The sequence below is a fragment of the Mirounga leonina genome, unplaced genomic scaffold (assembly GCF_011800145.1).
Source record: "Mirounga leonina isolate KUSES-001 unplaced genomic scaffold, KU_Mleo_1.0 Mir_454, whole genome shotgun sequence".
In the NCBI taxonomy this organism is placed as follows: domain Eukaryota; kingdom Metazoa; phylum Chordata; class Mammalia; order Carnivora; family Phocidae; genus Mirounga; species Mirounga leonina.
The window spans coordinates 3,713,047-3,730,277 of NW_023270763.1; the positions used below are offsets into that span (position 1 = coordinate 3,713,047).

Genomic DNA, 17,231 nt, shown 5'->3' on the forward strand with positions numbered 1-17,231 from the left:
TGGATGGATGGGGGATGGATGCATGGGTGGGGGATGGATGCATGGGTGGAGGGATGGGTGGAGGGATGGATGGGGGATGAATGAGGGGATAGATGGGTGGGTGGGGGATGGATGGATGGATGGGTGGGGGATGGATGGATGGATGGGTGGGGGATGGATGGATGGGTGGAGGGATGGGTGGAGGGATGGATGGGGGATCAATGAGGGGATAGATGGGATGGATGGGGGGATGGATGGATGGATGGATGGATGGGGGATGGATGGGAGATAAATGGATGGATGGATGATGGATGGGGATAAATGGATGGATGGGGGATGGATGGATGGATGGATGGGGGATGGATGGGAGATAAATGGATGGATGGATGATGGATGGGGATAAATGGATGGATGGGTGGATGGACGGATGGGGAATGGATGGATGGGGGATGGATGGGTGGGTGGGGGATGGATGGATGGATGGGTGGGGGATGGATGGATGGGTGGGGGAAGAATGGATGAAGAGATAGATGGGGGAGATGGATGGAGTGGTGGGTGAGTATGTGAGTAGCAGAGATAGGCACATAGCTTGGTAGAAAAATAAGTGTATAGGTAGATACATAGTTGTCTGAATGGACAGAAGGATGGATGGCAGAAAATCTGCTTCCCTTTCTTCCTTCCAAGATGAACACCAAAACACTTTCAAATGTTTCCTTCGTGTAAATGATGTTTTGCTAAGGCTCAGTGTCCTGACTAATACAGTACTGGAATCCCAGGAGGTGTCTGTCCCAGTCCTTTCTGAAAGTGGCAAACGCTTGGGTTTCTAAGGTTTGGATGGGCAGTGGGGCACGGGGGAAAGAGGACAGCCTTTGGAAGCAGTTCGGACTGGACTTGGTGAACACTCCAAATGCAGGAGCTGTATGATCCCGTGAGTCCGACAACTGGGAGAGAGTTCCTCCATCAGAGCCCCAGCCTGCCCTCCCCCCATCCTTCATGCGGTCACAGCACTGTCCTGTGGAGCTGGTCATGGCTGGGACACCCGCCTGCTGCAGGGCTGCCCCAAGAATCAGCCCAGAACTCACAGCACCCAGGTGAAAATGCTCTACTGGAAGGAGCTGTTCACCTGCCGCCCTTCTCAGATGGGGTGGAGCCACTCCTGGGGATCTCCTCTTCTCCTCCCTAAGCCTCTGCTTTGGCTTAGACCCTCCTCCTACCACCTACTGAGCATGCACTAGAGTTTACAGTTAAGATCAGGAGCTCAGGGGGTCAGACCACCCAGAGTCAATCCGGGCACCACTCCTCTCTAGCCACAAGTCCATGTCCAAGCTGCAAAAACTCCCTGGCCTCGGTTTTCTCATCTGAGCAAAGGGGAGAACCTCAGCACCCACCTCAGAGGATTATAAAATGATGAAATGAGTTAATCTGCGCACAGCACTCAGCACTTATTGGCACGTGACCAACATTAATGAGTCTGAATCCTCACAACCCATGAGGAAGGTTCTATTATGAGCCCCATTTCAGCAGAGGAAATTGAGCCCAGAACTGGCTGAGCATGAGGCCTGCACTCCAGGAGGGTGATGGTGCCTGTCTCACAGAGGAGGAGATGTGTGAACTCCCCGCACACAGCAGGTGCTCAGTACTCCGCCTCCCGCGTCCCCTCCGGAACAGGTGCTCTGACACGGTCAAGTAAGGAAAGAAAGTTTGCTTTCAAAATCAGCCCTCACCACTCCACACCCATAACGGTGGCTATTACCCAAAAACCAGAAAGCAAGTGTCGGCGAGGGTGTGGGGAAATTGGCAGGAAAGTAAATGGTGCGGCCACCCTGGGACACAGTCTGGGCCCCCCCCCCCCGAAATTACACGTGGAACCACCATCAGATCCAGGAACTCCACTTCTGGGAGAAGAATCGAAAGCAGGGGCTGAAGAGATGTTTGCACACCCACGTCCACGGCAGTGTGATTCACGGGAACCGAAAGGTGGAAGCACCCCAAAGAGTCCATCACAGATGAACAGGTAACAGAATGTGGTCCATCCATCCAATGGAAGGAATCCTGACACCTGCTACCGACAACGTGGATGATCTCTGAGGACATTAAGCTACATGATATAAGCCAGACACAGAAAGGTGAATAATGCAGGATTCCATGTATATGAGATCCCCAGAGTTGCCAAATCCATGAAGACAAGAGCAGGTGGTGGTGCCGGGGGGCTGGGGGAGGGGATGGTGTATGACGGGGACAGGGTCCCAGTTTGAGACAATGAAGGGTTCTAGAGCCGGATGGTGGTGATGGTTGTACAACAGTGTGAAAGGGCTTATGACTCTTAAGAATGGTTAAAACAGTCCATTTTATGTTATATATTTTAACAACAACAAATTCAAGCCACAGGCAAATCGAGGTACACAGGAAGACTCCTTGTTATCCTGCAAGCGAGGAGGCAACAGGAGTTGGGGCTCAGCTGCGTCATCATTACCCCCTCCCTGAGACCCAGGGCCACAGGGGATGCAAGCTATCACCACCTGGCAGGTTGGGGAAAGAAGCTGGAGCAAATGTTGCTGTGCATGAGAATCGCCCCAGGAAGAAAGGAAAAATCCCGATGCTCAGGCCACATCCCCGGCGCTCAAAACAGAACTGCCAGGGGAGGGACCCAAGCACTGGTAGTTTTTTAAACTCCCCAGGTGATTGCAGTGTGCAAGCGAGGCTGAGAAGCCACAGGGCGAGGAAGAGAGGGGACAGCACCAGGTGTCCCACAACAGGGACACCACAGGACCCCAGGACCACAAAAGGAACACCCAGCTCAGCACAGACAGCAAAGAGGCTTCAACACCCACGCCAAGCCCAGGGCTGGTCGTGGCTGCCGGGGGTGTGTGCCGTGAGTTTAGGCATGGCAGGAAAGGAGGGCGTGATGACTGGTCATGTCTGCTATGGGTACAGGGCAGGCAGGAGGCAGCCGTCCCTGGCTTGAGAGTTACCCAACGCTTTCACTTCCCTCCTCCTGCGTGAGCATCGCTGCAAAGTGAGCAGGGATGAGAGTATGACTGGCATTTTATACAGGGATTCACAGAAGTTAAGCCACAGGCTAGGAAGTGGTTGCAGCTGAGAAGGGGACCCCAGACCTTCTGACTCCTGGTCTATTCTTTGTACCGCACTCACTTCCCCTTTCAGGCCTGTCTGTGGTTCTGCCATCAGTCTTTTACACTATAGTATAAAGTATCTGGGCATCCTCTCCAGGATGGAGAATCTGGAGGCAAAGAAGGGAAGGGACAGAGCCCTGTCCCAGCTCCTAAAATCACTGCTTCATTAGCCAATGGTCAGAGCAACCCTGGCCGTAAGTGCCCCCCCACCCTGCCCAAGCCCCGGCTTTGTCAGTCCCCTCCCACCTTGGGAAGTCTAACACCAAGACTCGCAGATCTCACGCGCCAGGGCAAAATCCTGGCCGACCCAGAGCACAAGAGACCATGCCAAGCCAAGAACAAAAAGGGGGGGACCTGCTTCTTTTGTTTCCTATCCCTGACTTAGACCCTGCAATTCTTCCCCAAGAAAGCTCTCCCCATGGCACACAGTCATCATGTCTCTAGGCCTTCCACCTGTCTTTTCTTCTGCTTAAAAATCCCTTTCCCTCTTCTATAGCTGGAGAACTCCTATTCAGCCTTCAAAGCCCAGGTCAAAAGGCCCCTCTGAAAAGCTTTCCTTGATCCTCACACCCCCATCTAGACTGGAGAGTAAACAGCTTTCTCTCAGCGGTAGGTCGAGGCACAAGCCATTGTACTGTAGACCCCTTCTGTCTTTCTCTTCCCAAAGCACTTCTAGGCAGAGAGAGTAGCTCCTTCCTTTGGACTCCCACAATCGCCCTTGCAACCCCTACCATAACACAGGCAACATGCATTTGGGTGTTTCCGGGTCGGTCTTGGCCCCTAAGCTGCAAACAAGGGCCTGGCCCCGATTCATCTTCATCTTCCCGGTACCGATGCAGAGCCAGGCATGCAACAGGTAATGCCTGGCAACTACCTGAATAATCGATCATCTCAGAGTGTTTATGAAGTTCAGACTGGAGATATGTCGAGTTACGAATAGTCCCGGCCTTTTAAGATCTTCCAAAAATTTTGGAGCAGACAGGCTCCTGAGACGTGGGTCAATCCAGCCAGGATAAGAGGCTTCCCCAAGGTGGGCGCCTGGTGGCTCAGTTGGTTAAGCGACTGCCTTCGGCTCAGGTCATGATCCTGGAGTCCCGGGATCGAGTCCCGCATCGGGCTCCCTGCTCGGCAGGGAGTCTACTTCTCCCTCTGGCCCTCCCCCTCTCATGTGCTCTCTCTCTCTCTGAAATAAATAAATAAAATCTTAAAAAAAAAAAAAAAAAGAGGGCGCCTGGGTGGCTCAGTCGGTTGAGCGGCTGGCTGCCTTCGGCTCAGGTCATGATCCTGGAGTCCCGGGATCGAGTCCCGCATCGGGCTCCCCGCTCAGCAGGGAGTCTGCTTCTCCCTCTGACCCTCCTCCCTCTCATGCTCTGTCTCTCATTCTCTCTGTCTCAAATAAATAAATAAAATCTTTAAAAAAAAAAAAAAAAGAGGCTTGCCCAAGGTAGCGCGATCTAAGAGGCGGGGCGGGGAGCTGACCTGGAAAAGCAGAAGGTATGAAAGGGGACACCAGAGGAGAGACTGGGGAGAAGAGCGGGAAACACTATTTTTTTCTCTATATTTCTGCATTGCATCACTGGCCACAATGTTCATTTACTACTTAATAATTTTTTTAAAAATCTAACAAAAACATCTTAAATACGGAAGTCCATGTTTGAAATCCATATTTGAGACCAGGTGTTCTCAAACCTGCTGCATCAGAGTTGGGGGAGGGCAGGGGGTGGTCACAACCAGAGTGCTGGGAATTACCCAAAATGCCCATCCAGGGCAGGGTGGAAAGAAACGGAGGGAGCCACACCACAGAACAGCGGACTGCATCGAGACAGGCCAACACAGCTGAACGCAGAACCCGGCAGGCGTCTCAGACACGGCGCTCGACCACAGTACCCGCTCTTCGGACCGATTTACATAAACTTCAAGAATCGGCAACAGGAGACTTTGATGATAAAAGCCAGGGCAGTGGGTACCCTTGGGAGTGGGGGACAGTGACAGGAGGGGGCACACGGGGGGTGTTTGGCAACTGGCCCTGTTTAGCATCTTGATCTGGGTGCTCGTTCCCCAGTGTGTCCCAGGTTCGAGCTGTAAGTGAAAGGCAGGCTCTCCTGTATGTTATAATTCAACAGAAGGTCAACAGAGCAGCTCCATGCTCCTGAGGGCTAGGTCTGGATGGGGTCTGAAAAGGGATGCTTTTGGGGGTGCCTGGCTGGCTCAGTGGGTGGACCATGCAACTCTTGATCTCAGGGTTGTGGGTTCAAGCCCCATATTGGGTGTAGAGACGACTTCAAAATAAAATCTTAAAAAAAAAGGGGGGGTTGCTTTCTAAACCGTTTCTGCCCCAGGCAGGGCCAAACGAAGCTGGCTGACCTGCCAGGTCCCCACCACCTGGACCCCCAGCACATCCCAGCTGCTCACCTCCCCTCCTGCTCCGTCCCTGTCAGGCTGGAGGGGCCAGGCCCAGCCTCAGAGCTTCTGCAGTTTCTCCCTCTCCTCCCAGCCTGGGCCCAGGGCTGTAGCCCCCGGAGAGAAGCAGTCCTCCTCTCCCAGGAAAACTTCCGGATTGGGCCGTGCCTGGCAGCGGCGGCCCTGGGATCCCAAGACAGAGGACTAAAGAGATGTGTCCAGGCTTCCACACAAAGGGGGTCTGTCTGTCTGTCCCACAGAGGCCAGGGCAGCCCAGGGCCAGGCTGGCCCTGGGCCCTGAGAGCCTCCCCTTCTCCAGCTTGGCCCCAGGATGCTTCTTTGTGTCCATTCATGAATTCAGGCTCCTCCTGGGTGCAGACAGCATCTTGGCTCAGGCTTTGGGAAACAGTTTTTGGGCCAGTGCCACCCCATAGTGGTCTCAATATCAAAATCCCAGGGGAGAGCGAGCCAGGAACAGGAAGGGGAAACTGAGGAAGGGGGAGACTGGCCCCGGTGCCGGGTCCGGGGAACTCTGTCACGGTCTGTAGGAGGGAACACAGGCCACAGGGCATTGCTTCACGGGGCGGTCCCTGGGGACAGCGCCCCCTGGAGGTGTGTACCTGGTAGGACTGGTAGACCCCAGCCCCGCACCCTCCCTGTAGCTCCCTGGGGAACCTCCTCCCCTCTGGGATAATGAGAGTCCTCATCTCTAAAGCAGGGACCACCCCCGTCCCCTGCCTCACCGAAATTGCTGGAAGACAGCAGGTGAGAGACCTTCTGAACCAGAAATCTTTGGGGGGGGCGGGCACCTCTTCTGTCCTTGCAACAAGAGGCTGATGCAAGCCCACGCCCCACCCAAGCGTCCAAGAGTTAGTGCTCATGGCAGGCGGCCTCTGTCAGTGACACAGTGAGCTGAGGAGCATGCCAGGCCTCTGTGCCCGGTGGGGTAACTCCGACGCATGCCCTACACCGTCCCCCAAGCAGAACCAACTTGCTTCTTAACAAACCCCTGGTGGCTGTGTGCCCTGCCCTGTGCTCATTCCCCACTCTCTCGATGTCTCTTGGGATCACCTCCCAAACACACTGCCTGCCTTTGCGTCCTCGTCTCGGGGTCCGCTGCTGGGGAGACCCAAACTAAGGCAGATTCTCTGGGACTAAGACTTGGCCTCTCAGGATACCAGCCACAAGCCCCGGGGCAAGCAAGCGACATCGCTTCTGAATGGCTCCAGTCCCATCTGGGGATGGGGCGGTGATACCAGAAGGCTTGTCTGTACAGCACTGCACAGTTCGCAAGGCTCGCTCACACCCCCTGGCTCCTCAGGGCAGCAGCTCACTGGGCCTGGGACCCACGTCTGCTCTGTTCACTGCAGTTTTCCCTGGTGCAGAGCCGGAAATGAATCTGAAGTCACTCCTCAGCTCCCCTCCAAAGCCCTCGGAATCTTGCAGGGTGGGCTTCTTAGCCCATTTTTCAGATGAGGAGATGAGGCTCATAAAGGTGGCCAGCAGAGTAGAGCCAGACCCTGCCTCAGGGATGCTGGGGTGCAGGGGCTCCTCAGGGACCACCAAAACGCATGGCCCGCAGCCTCCCCCTGACAAGGCCACCTGGCCTCCCTCCCAGCTTGCCATCTCTGCAGTCTTCCCCTCCCTGATGTCACGATGGGATTACAATCCAGAACATTTCCCGTGAGCTCACGGCAAACATCCTTCCCCTCATAGAGACGGCACCTGGAATGACCAGCCCTGCCAACACAGTGCCACATGCCCTAGGCATAACCCAGTGCCACCAATGGCCAACGGTCCAGAGCGCCATTCAGGGCCTGGTAGAGCCACGGGAACTCCAACACAGAGGGCCCTGGGATATGCTGAAGCTGGATTTCGACCCAGCTCCATCCCCTATGTCCAGGACTCAGGCACCCATTCCTGAGCATGGTGGCTGGCCGCTGGGAGATCTACATCTCTCCGGGGCCAAATGCACACACACAGTGCGCACACACGCACAGAGTGGATGCACCACCCCAGGGGTTCACAGAGCCCAAGACACCATCCACACATCCTAAGAATATCTACGCTGCAAACCGACACATCCATTCCTTCCTCTGGAGGCTTTTCTTGGAAAGAAATGAACCGTGGTTTTCTCTTGGATAATAATGAAGATCCCACCACTTTGGTACACTAAGTGTAGAGAAATTGGGGGGGTTGCTGAGCAACTGGATATTCAAAAGGAGCCGAGGGGCCCCAAGATCAATCTTGACATCACTGGAAATGGGACAGTCAGATGTCTCGCGTGCCCCCGACAGAGAGATGCACCTTGAAGTTTCTTGCCGAGAACGTGGATCCTGAACCTAATCGAGCCTCCACAGCCATGCTACTTAACACAGCACTAGCCACATGCAGTTAAGTAAATATACCTTCTCTAAAACTAGACAAAATGTACAATTCAAGCGCGTCCGCAGCACTAGGGAATTATTGCCAATGCTGACAGGTGGGACAGCGGTGTAGGGATTGGAAAAAGTGTCCTCACCAGTTAGAGATGTGGACTGAAGCCATACCCTCGGGGAAAAAGCAGAGGTGAAGCAACTTTGGCCAAATGTTAGTAACTGTTAAGTTCAGGCTATGGGGTGTCGGGTTCATTACTCTATTCTCTCTACTTTTATGAATGACAGTTTTCATCACGTGAGGACCAGAATATGTACACAATCTCAAAATACTCCCTCCCCCAAATGCCACCAATTACCAAAACAGACAATAATTTTTACAGACAGAAAACCTGGAGGACATCAACGTGAGCAAGTGATCGAGGTTCACTGCCAGTTATGAGATGCCTAGAAGGACCAGCATCGCTTCCACCAAAAATGCAGAGCTTCAGTCTAACCCTGAGACCCCGAACTGAGCCCAGGGATCCCCACACTGGGGCAGCCTACAGAGCAACTGGCCTGGACACCTCAGAAACGCGGATGCCTGACAGGAAGATGGGAGATAAATTCTGGATTCGAGGAGGCTAAGGAAACAATGCAGGGCACCCCGAACCGGATCCTGGCAGCTGGGACAGTGACGGGGCAAACTGGTAAGGTCAGAATATGGACCCCATATGAAGTAATATCACATCAATGCTGAAGTTCCTTTTTTTCCCCCCTCTTTCCCCTCGCATTTAATAAATGACCTACGTGTCACTGTTTTCAGCTAGGTTTTTTTTTTCATTGTGGTAAAACACTCTCAATGTAGAATTTATTGCCTTAACCATGTTTCAGGGTCCAGTTCAGGGGCGTTGAGCACATTCACACTGCTTTGTAGCCACCACCACCATCCGGCTCCAGAACGTTCCCTCCCCCCACACTGAGACTCTGTCCCCGCGACGCAAGGACCCCCACCCCCTCCCAGCCCCCAGCACCACCATCTGCTCTCTGTCTCTGTGAGTCTGACGACTCTGGGGACCTCACAGAAGTGGACTCACACAACATTCGTCCTTTTGCTTAGCAGCTTTTTAACATCTGTCCTCAAAGTTCATGCCTGTTGCAGCAAGTATCAGAACTTCCTATTTAAGGCCGAGTCTTCTTTCTTAAATCTCATCTCATAAGAGAGTGCCTGGTACTACATACACACGCACTGAAAGCTTTGGGGTCAAGGGGACACATTGGCAAGGAACCGTCCCGTTGTCAGGAGATGCAACAAGCATCAATCCTATACAACGACACTCACTTTCCTTTTCGGCCACACCTTCCTCCTCTTGTTCCATTGGGCTCAGGTGGAGCCACATCCCACCACCACCCAAGCCATGCCTGACTCCCAAACTCCACGCTCCAAAGGATCTAGCCTTGCCATAGCCCTTCCCTTGACCCCGCCGATAGGTTCAAGGGTGGGCATGCCATCCAAGCCAGGACACAGACACTCGATTCCAGGACAGTGGTGATTCTGCCAGGAAAGAGAAACTCTCAGTCCACGAGGGCTGTGAACAGTCCAGACAATGCAGCCACCAGAGGAAACAGAGCCCAGAGACAAAGAGAGACAGCCCGGGTCCTCTTTAAGACCCTGGATCCAGCTGTACCTGAACCCAGACACTCCTGAACTTTTCAGTTCTGGACACAAACTCATTTCTGTCTTCTGGTGTTCCCTTCTTTCTCTTTCTTCTTCTCCTTCCTCTCCTTATCCTCATCTTCCCTCTCTCTCCTCCTTCCTCTCCCTTCTCTCTCTCTCTGTCCCTCCTTCCCTCTCTCTCCTCTAAGCCAGTTCAAATTGAGGCCTTCGGTTATTTCTTACAACTGAGAGTACCTGATTAACCCTCAAGCCTGCCTGGCCCGGGCACCTGAGCAGAAGCCATACCCATCTTTCCTGCACGCTTGTCGACATCTCAATTTTGCATTCACTCACATGATATTATTAGGAAACCAAGTCCTCCCCTAAACTATGAGCTTCCGTATGTCTGGGATGGAGCCCGAGATTCCGCATTTCTAACAAGCACTAGATAACACCAATGATACTGATTCACGGAGTATGCTGCGGAACGGGTTTAGAGGGTCTTGCTTTCGCCACACCCACACACTAGCTTAAAGAAGCCTCGAGCACCTGGCTCACGGGGGATCCAGTGCTCATCACTGGCATAATCCAAGCTGTCACCCTAGCCATCCACTTTATGACTAACCCAGGCCCCAGGAAAGGACTTCTCCACATCTCTTGCAACCGGGTGGGCACTGAGCTCTAGAGGGGAAGGGTTTCCTTTTCATAAAAGGAGATTCAATCACACTTGCAAAAAAATCTGAATATTTCAGCTTTACTTAAATACTTTATTTTACGTAAATACTACTTGACTTTAAGTTTTATGCTTATTAATCTTCCTTTATATTTTGCCTTTCAAAAATTTAAGGAAGTTTTGGATACTCTAAAAAGAAGAGGGTTTTTTTTTTTTTCAATTTTTTACATTTGGTTTAATTTATGTTTGTGGGATTTTTTTTTTTTAAGGTTTTATTTATATATTTGACAGAGAGAGACACAGCGAGAGAGGGAACACAAGCAGGGGGAGTGGGAGAGGGAGAAGCAGGCTTCCCGCTGAGCAGGGAGCCCGATCCTGGGATCGTGACCTGAGCTGAAGGCAGACGCTTAAAGACTGAGCCACCCAGGCGCCCCTGTGGGATATTTTTAAAATTACGTTTTGCATTTTCATCCTTCAGACTAGTGCTCTCCGAGAGAAATTTCTTCAATGATCGAAATGTTGTAGGTCTGCGTTGTATTTACAATACGTTGGCCACCAGCCGAACTCGGCTATTGAGCACCTGAATCTGGGCCCATGCAACTGAAGGGCTAGCTTTTTTACTTTATTTCACTTTAACGAACTTAGATTTGAATTTAAATAGCCACAGCTGGGGGCACCTGGGTGGCTCAGTTGGTTAAACTGTCTGACTCTTGGTCTCAGCTCAAGTCTTGATCTCAGGGTTGTGAGTTCCAGCCCAGCGTTGGGCCCCACACTGGGCATGGAGCCGACTTAAAATTAATTAATTAATTAGCTAATTAATTAAATAGCCACAGGTGGCTCGTGCTACTGTCCTGGATTGCACAACTCTAGATGATTACCAGAACCCAATTTAAGTGAAAATTTTGAATGGAAGTAACATAATTGATGATTTTGCTGCAACGAAGAGAAAAATAACTGGTATGAAATGTATAGCAATTAATAAATTATGCATGCCTTTATCTTATTCCCCATCCAGGCACGGCTGGCCCAGCCACAAACACCAAGGCTCATGTGGCCAGCCTTAAACCATCTGACGGCCACGACTTTACCAGAATGTTCCATTTTTGTCATTATAGAAGTATATTTGCCAAGCAGGACAGAACCTGTTTTGTTGAAAAGCTTGTTAGCTAGATTTTTAACTTTAAATATTCAGACATATGGTGTGTGGGCTTCCCCTGGGACACTTGCTCCGGCCCTACACATGCTTGGGGGCCTGTCCATGAATGAAGGAGGCCGCACAGAGGGTGTGCTGAGGGCCCTGCCTGGGGGCGGGCAACAGGGAAGACTCGGGGTTCCAGTCCCTGTGTCCAGCGGGGACCACCGTGCATGCGAGTTCCGGCCCTACTCCACAAACGTACCTGATCGCGAGGATCACTATCCCCGTGGTTGTGTGGGAGGCAGAAAAGCAAAGCACAGTCCGGGTGTGAACCTCACCGTGTGTTCCATGACCACAGGCAAACCAAGTAAGGATAAAAAATGGTACCTACAGTAGCCCCAACCGCTAAGGGTCGGAGGGGATGGTGAATGGAAGGTTCGAGGCGTGAGGCCCGGCACGTGGTTCCTACTCCGTGAAGCCCGGAGCTGGCCTGCCCATGGCAGCCCGGCAAGACAGAGGCCCTGGAAGCCTCTCCTCAGCGCCCCTCCTCCGTGCCCAGAAGCCGGCCGGCATCACAGCAAGCCTTGCCAAGCCTGAAGGGGTCTCTGGCAGCCCCGTGGACCCTGAGAAACGTGCTTTTTCCAGAGTGCTTCAGGTCCTCTCCGGAAAGAGACTGTCCATGACAATCATCACTTACAGAAATAACCACCACTTCGGAGCACCGGCTATATACCCTCACTGGATGCTTCTCACACATATCTCCATCCCCTGAAGAACAAAAAGAAAATGTCTACAAAACCCGTAACCTTCAGGATTTCTCGGCTGGAATAGGACTGGTCCTAAGCGGCCTTGAAGGGATGTCAGGAAGTAGGATGGGGACCTAAACCTACAGAAAGCCCCCCAGGGCCACTGTATGCTTTGCCAAGCCCATGTTAGCCTCAGGCCCAAGGAGGATGCCATGGCGCAGTGACTAAGTGGCCCGCTCAAGAGAACCCAGCAAAAAGATGAGCAGAATCAGAACACAAGCTCCAAGCTCCTTCCGCTCCCCAGGGACACCGCGGTGGGAAGAGCTGGGCCCTGACCTCTGCGTGGCCTCAGGGGCAACTTCAAACCCGTGGCAGGAACGGCGCGACGGGGGCCATTCCTGGGGGCGCCCCAAGACCTGGTCCTTATAAACTGGGCATCAGAGGGAACTTGTGACCCACAGGACGTGGCTAATGCTCAGGATCGACAATGGATCAGATATGCGTCCACACAGAGAATTCTCCTGAATTCTCCTGCAGAGATGTCCCCCAGCAGAAGTGGGTTTCAGGAAGCAAGAGAAGCGTCTAAAAATGGGAAGTAATAAAATAAAGCAGGGTTCGATGATGAGATGGAAAATGAGGCACACATTAAACTCAGGTTGTGAATAATGGTTAAAGACAAGGGAGACAGCCTTGCCACAGGTCAAATTTTTTAAAAGACAAGCCATGCTAACTGTAGTGTCTCCACGGAGAAAGCACTGGAAGCAAACAGCACGTTTCACAGTGAAGATCTCAAGATGGCGGGATGCAGGGGGACTGTCGCTTTCATTTTTATACCTACTTCCCAGGATTTTAAAAATGTTGTCCAAGGAGCATAGGCTGCAGGTATAACCATAACGCTGCTTTATAAAGACCCCATTTAAAGTCAGATCAAAGCAAGAGCGCAGACCAATGTCTTCAGAGGTTAATTCGCTTGCTCAAAGTCACACAGCCACTAGTCATTCACCAGATCTGACTGGTACCTACTCAGATGACAGGTGCTGTTCTGGGCCCCAGGGAGGCAGCAATGGGCACAGACAGTGGGAGGACACTTCCCAGCCTCCCTTGTAGGGAGGTATGGCCATGTGGGTAAGTCTACCCCTGGGGATTGGGAGCTGTCTTGTAGGGCATGGAAAATCCAGCTTGGTTTTCTTCCCAAGTCAAGAATTAGAACACTGCCAAGACCCAGAAGCACCCTGTGTATCCCCACCGACTCCCTTAGAGGTAGCCAGGGAGCTGATTTTGCAATCATCATCATGTTCTGGCTTTCCACATACTTTCTTCTGCATTCCTAAACAACAGTTGGTTTGCGTGTTTTTGAGCATTGAATGATTGGATTCATACTTTCCTTTGTGTTTGGCTATCACTCAACACGTCTATAAGATTGATCCATACTGTTGCCTGAAAGTGGAGGTCGCTCGCCTTGCAGGGTCTTATTCCATTATATGAATATACACCACTCTAGCAATGACATTTGGGATGTCTCCAGGTCTAGCTTATCATGAACAACGCTGATGAGAAAATTCTTGTTCATTTCCAATGATGCACATGTGCACAATATTCTCCAGGGTAGACACCCAATGAACATGAACAGCTTTTCATATGTTCACTGTTCATTTGTGTTCTCTCTGTGTTCATCTGCAAAACGATTTGTATTTTTACACTTTCTATTCTCTTATTTGTCTTTTTCTTATTGTAGTTGTTTATATATCCTGGACGTTAATTATTTTGGTGGGTAAATGTGCTGCAGATATGTCCTTCCAGTTCGTAGATTGTCTTCTATTTTCTTCATGACATTTTTTTGATGAATAGAAATTCATAATTCTTGGGTGCCTGGGTGGCTCAGTTGGTTAAGCGGCTGCCTTCGGCTCAGGTCATGATCCTGGAGTCCCGGGATCGAGTCCCACATCGGGCTCCCTGCTCGGCAGGGAGTCTGCTTCTCCCTCTGCCCCTCCCCCCTCTCATGTGCTCTCTTTCTGAAATAAATAAATAAAATCTTTAAAAAAAAAAAAGAAAAAAAAGAAATTCATAATTCTTGGGGCACCTGGGTGGCTCAATCATTAAGCGTCTGCCTTCGGCTCAGGTCATGATCCCAGGGTCCTGGGATCGAGTCTCACATCGGGCTCCCTGCTCGGCGGGGAGTCTGCTTCTCCCTCTCCCTCTGCCTGTCTCTCTGCCTACTTGTTCTCTCTCTCTCTGTCAGATAAATAAATAAAATCTTAAAAAAAAAAAAAAAAACAGAGGCTCAAAGAGGGAAAACATCCTTTACAGTGTCACACAGCATTTAACTAAGAACACTGTTAGGGGCTGAATGGTTGTGTTCTCCCTCCTCCCCACAAAAAAAAAAAAAAAAATCCTATTTTGAAATCTAATTTCCAGCATGATGGCATTTGGAAGTGGGACTTTTAGGGCATAATTAGATCAGGGAGGTGGGGCCCTCATGAATGAGATTAGTGCCCTTCTAAGAGGCCAGAGAGTAGCTCCTTCTCTTTCTGCCACATGAAGATAAAACGAGACGTTTGTACTCTGTAACCCAAAAGATGGCCCTCACCAGAACCCAACCATGCTGGCACCCTCATCTCAGACCTCCAGCCTCCAGAACTATGAGAAATAATTTTCTATTGTTCATAAGCCACCCAGTCTATGGTACTTCCTTATAGTAGCCCAAACTGATTAAGACAAACGCCCATCTCTCGCCCTGGAAGATATTTGTGTGCTATTTAATATGGCAGCCACTGGGTACATGAGGCTATTGAGCATCTGAAATATAGCTAGTCCGAACCAAGATGGGCCATGGGTATAAAACACACAAACAGATCTCAAAGACTTGCAGTGAAAAGAGAATGTAAAGTATCTCATGAATAATTCATTTTTGGGGTTTTTTGTTGAAACGACACTTTGCATATCAAGGATTAACTATAATATATTCCTAAAATTAATCTCACCATTTTTTACCTTTTTATGACAATGAGATAGAAAATCAGTCACACATTAAACTGAATAGGTACTAAAAAATGTAGAACTGGGCGCCTGGGTGGCTCAGTTGGTTAGGTGGCTGCCTTCGGCTCGGGTCATGATCCTGGAGTCCCGGGATCGAGTCCCGCATCGGGCTCCCTGCTCGGCGGGGAGTCTGCTTCTCCCTCTGACCCTCCCCCCTCTCATGTGCTTGCTCTCTCTCATTCTCTCTCTCAAATAAATAAATAAAATCTTAAAAAAAAAAAAAGTAGAACTAAGTATGTGGCTTGTGTGACATTTCTACTGGACAGCCCGGGGTAGGAAGCCTTTATTAAGGACCTAACTTGTGGGCTGCACCACGGTAAGGGCCACGCAACGAGGACAGGAACAGAAACAGTTCTAATCCATGTGCTCCACTTCCTCACTGGACTCATCACCCATAGAAAGGAAAAAGCTCATGGTCCAGCCCCTGGCCCAGCTGGAGAGCTCTAACCCAGTTAGAGAGGGCAGCACCAGTGTCCAAATCTACAGATCATTCAGACCAACCCTCCTGTCCTTCCAAATCAACCAGCTGAGGTTGAGACACCTACTCAAGACCACACAGCAGGTGCAGGACAGGCGAAGGCCCATGGCACAGGGTTCAGAGCTCCTTTCCTGCATGTTTGCATCTGTGGCCTCAACTCCCAGGCTTTTCCCTTCCCTTCCAGCAAACCCTCCACCAACTTACGACTCACATGAGCATACAGGACCCTTGAGAACAAGCCTTTGAAAATCCAAGTGCCCATACCAGAGAGGACTCCATGGATTTGGACAGCCAGCCCCTCCCACCTTCCAGCTAAAAGAAAAACCCACAAGAACTGTCCCCTTTCCCAGTGAGACTCCCCAACCTTAGGAAGGAGACACGTACAACCCTGCCCCAGGAAATGGAGGGTGAGACTGAGCAGGTAAAGCTCTAGTCCTGCCACACACACACACACACACACACACACACACCATGCCATGCTCAGCCTGGACATCTGTGATCAAGCTGTGCTGTTTGACCAGAACTTGTGGAGACCTCATGGTGACAGGGACCCTCAGCAACTGTCAGGAGACAGTGAGCCACGTAGACATGGATATCAAAAATGGTGCTAATCCGTCTCAAATTCACCCCCTGCCTACTCCACCCAGAAGCAGGAGACCTGAGGGGGAGGGCAAAAAGTCAGCAGGGCAGGCTGGGCGCCCCCTCAGCACCCAGGCAGGGGCAAAAGCCCACACTCCCAGAACAGCCTGTCCTCCCTCAAGACCTTTACGGGCTGAGGGCAATTCGGGAAAGGGTTTTCCTGCCAGCTTTCAGGCAAGCAGACCCCACAAAATCTTAGAGAAACTTAATAACTGTGAACCTCCCCATTTAATTCGTAATCAATGCAACAGGAGCTTGGCTTCCACTCGGCAGTCCCGTGGGAGTATCTGCCATCACCATTTTAGAAGAAACTGAGGCTCAGGGGTGACCACAAACCTCACACTGTGAAAAAGCCAAGATGTACAAGCTCTTCCTGGGTCCTAAACCTCAGTTTCCCCACCTAAAAAGAGCACTTAACTCATTCCTCCAGCTTGCCATGGGGGTGGTGAAGGCTGGTGGGGGGGGATGGAGGGGGGAAAGGAGTGGGGGGGTGACAGGAGCAGTGAGGGGAAGGCAAGGGCAGTGCAGGGGGTAGTGGGGGATAGTGGGGGAACACCGCCGGTGCGTCCTAACAACCTTTTATCGTTAAGGCCGGATAAAAACTGAGCGACTACTCTGCTCCGGGAGCCATGCAAAGTGCTTCACGGAGTCCGCAGGGATGGGGACGGTCATTATCCCCGTTTTGCAGACCTGGAAATCGAGGTTCCGGGAGGTGAAGCGACTCGCCTCAGGGCTCGCCGCAGGGAGAGGAGGCGCTGGGAACCCGCGCTACTCCCGGGTCCGGGGGCGCAAAGCCGGGCGCGGGGACTCTCACAGAGACCACGGAGTCTCCTTCCTGGTTTCTTCCGGCCGAGGTTAGGGTCCATTTATCAACTCGAATTCTCTGGGCGACGGGGGAGCGAGCCCGGCAGCGCAGAGCCGGGACAGAGCCTTGGGAGCCCTGGCCGCCGCTCCCCGCGCGCCCCCTGCCCTCCCCTTCTGCCCGCGCGCCCCCTGCCCT

At 51.7% G+C, this 17,231-nt stretch overlaps 1 protein-coding gene across 1 annotated transcript in view; it reads right to left on the minus strand.

Annotated features, from left to right (window-relative positions):
- Positions 1–17,231, minus strand: part of MMD2 (monocyte to macrophage differentiation associated 2) — a 39,086-nt gene that overhangs the window by 21,721 nt on the left and 134 nt on the right. The window lies entirely within an intron of this gene.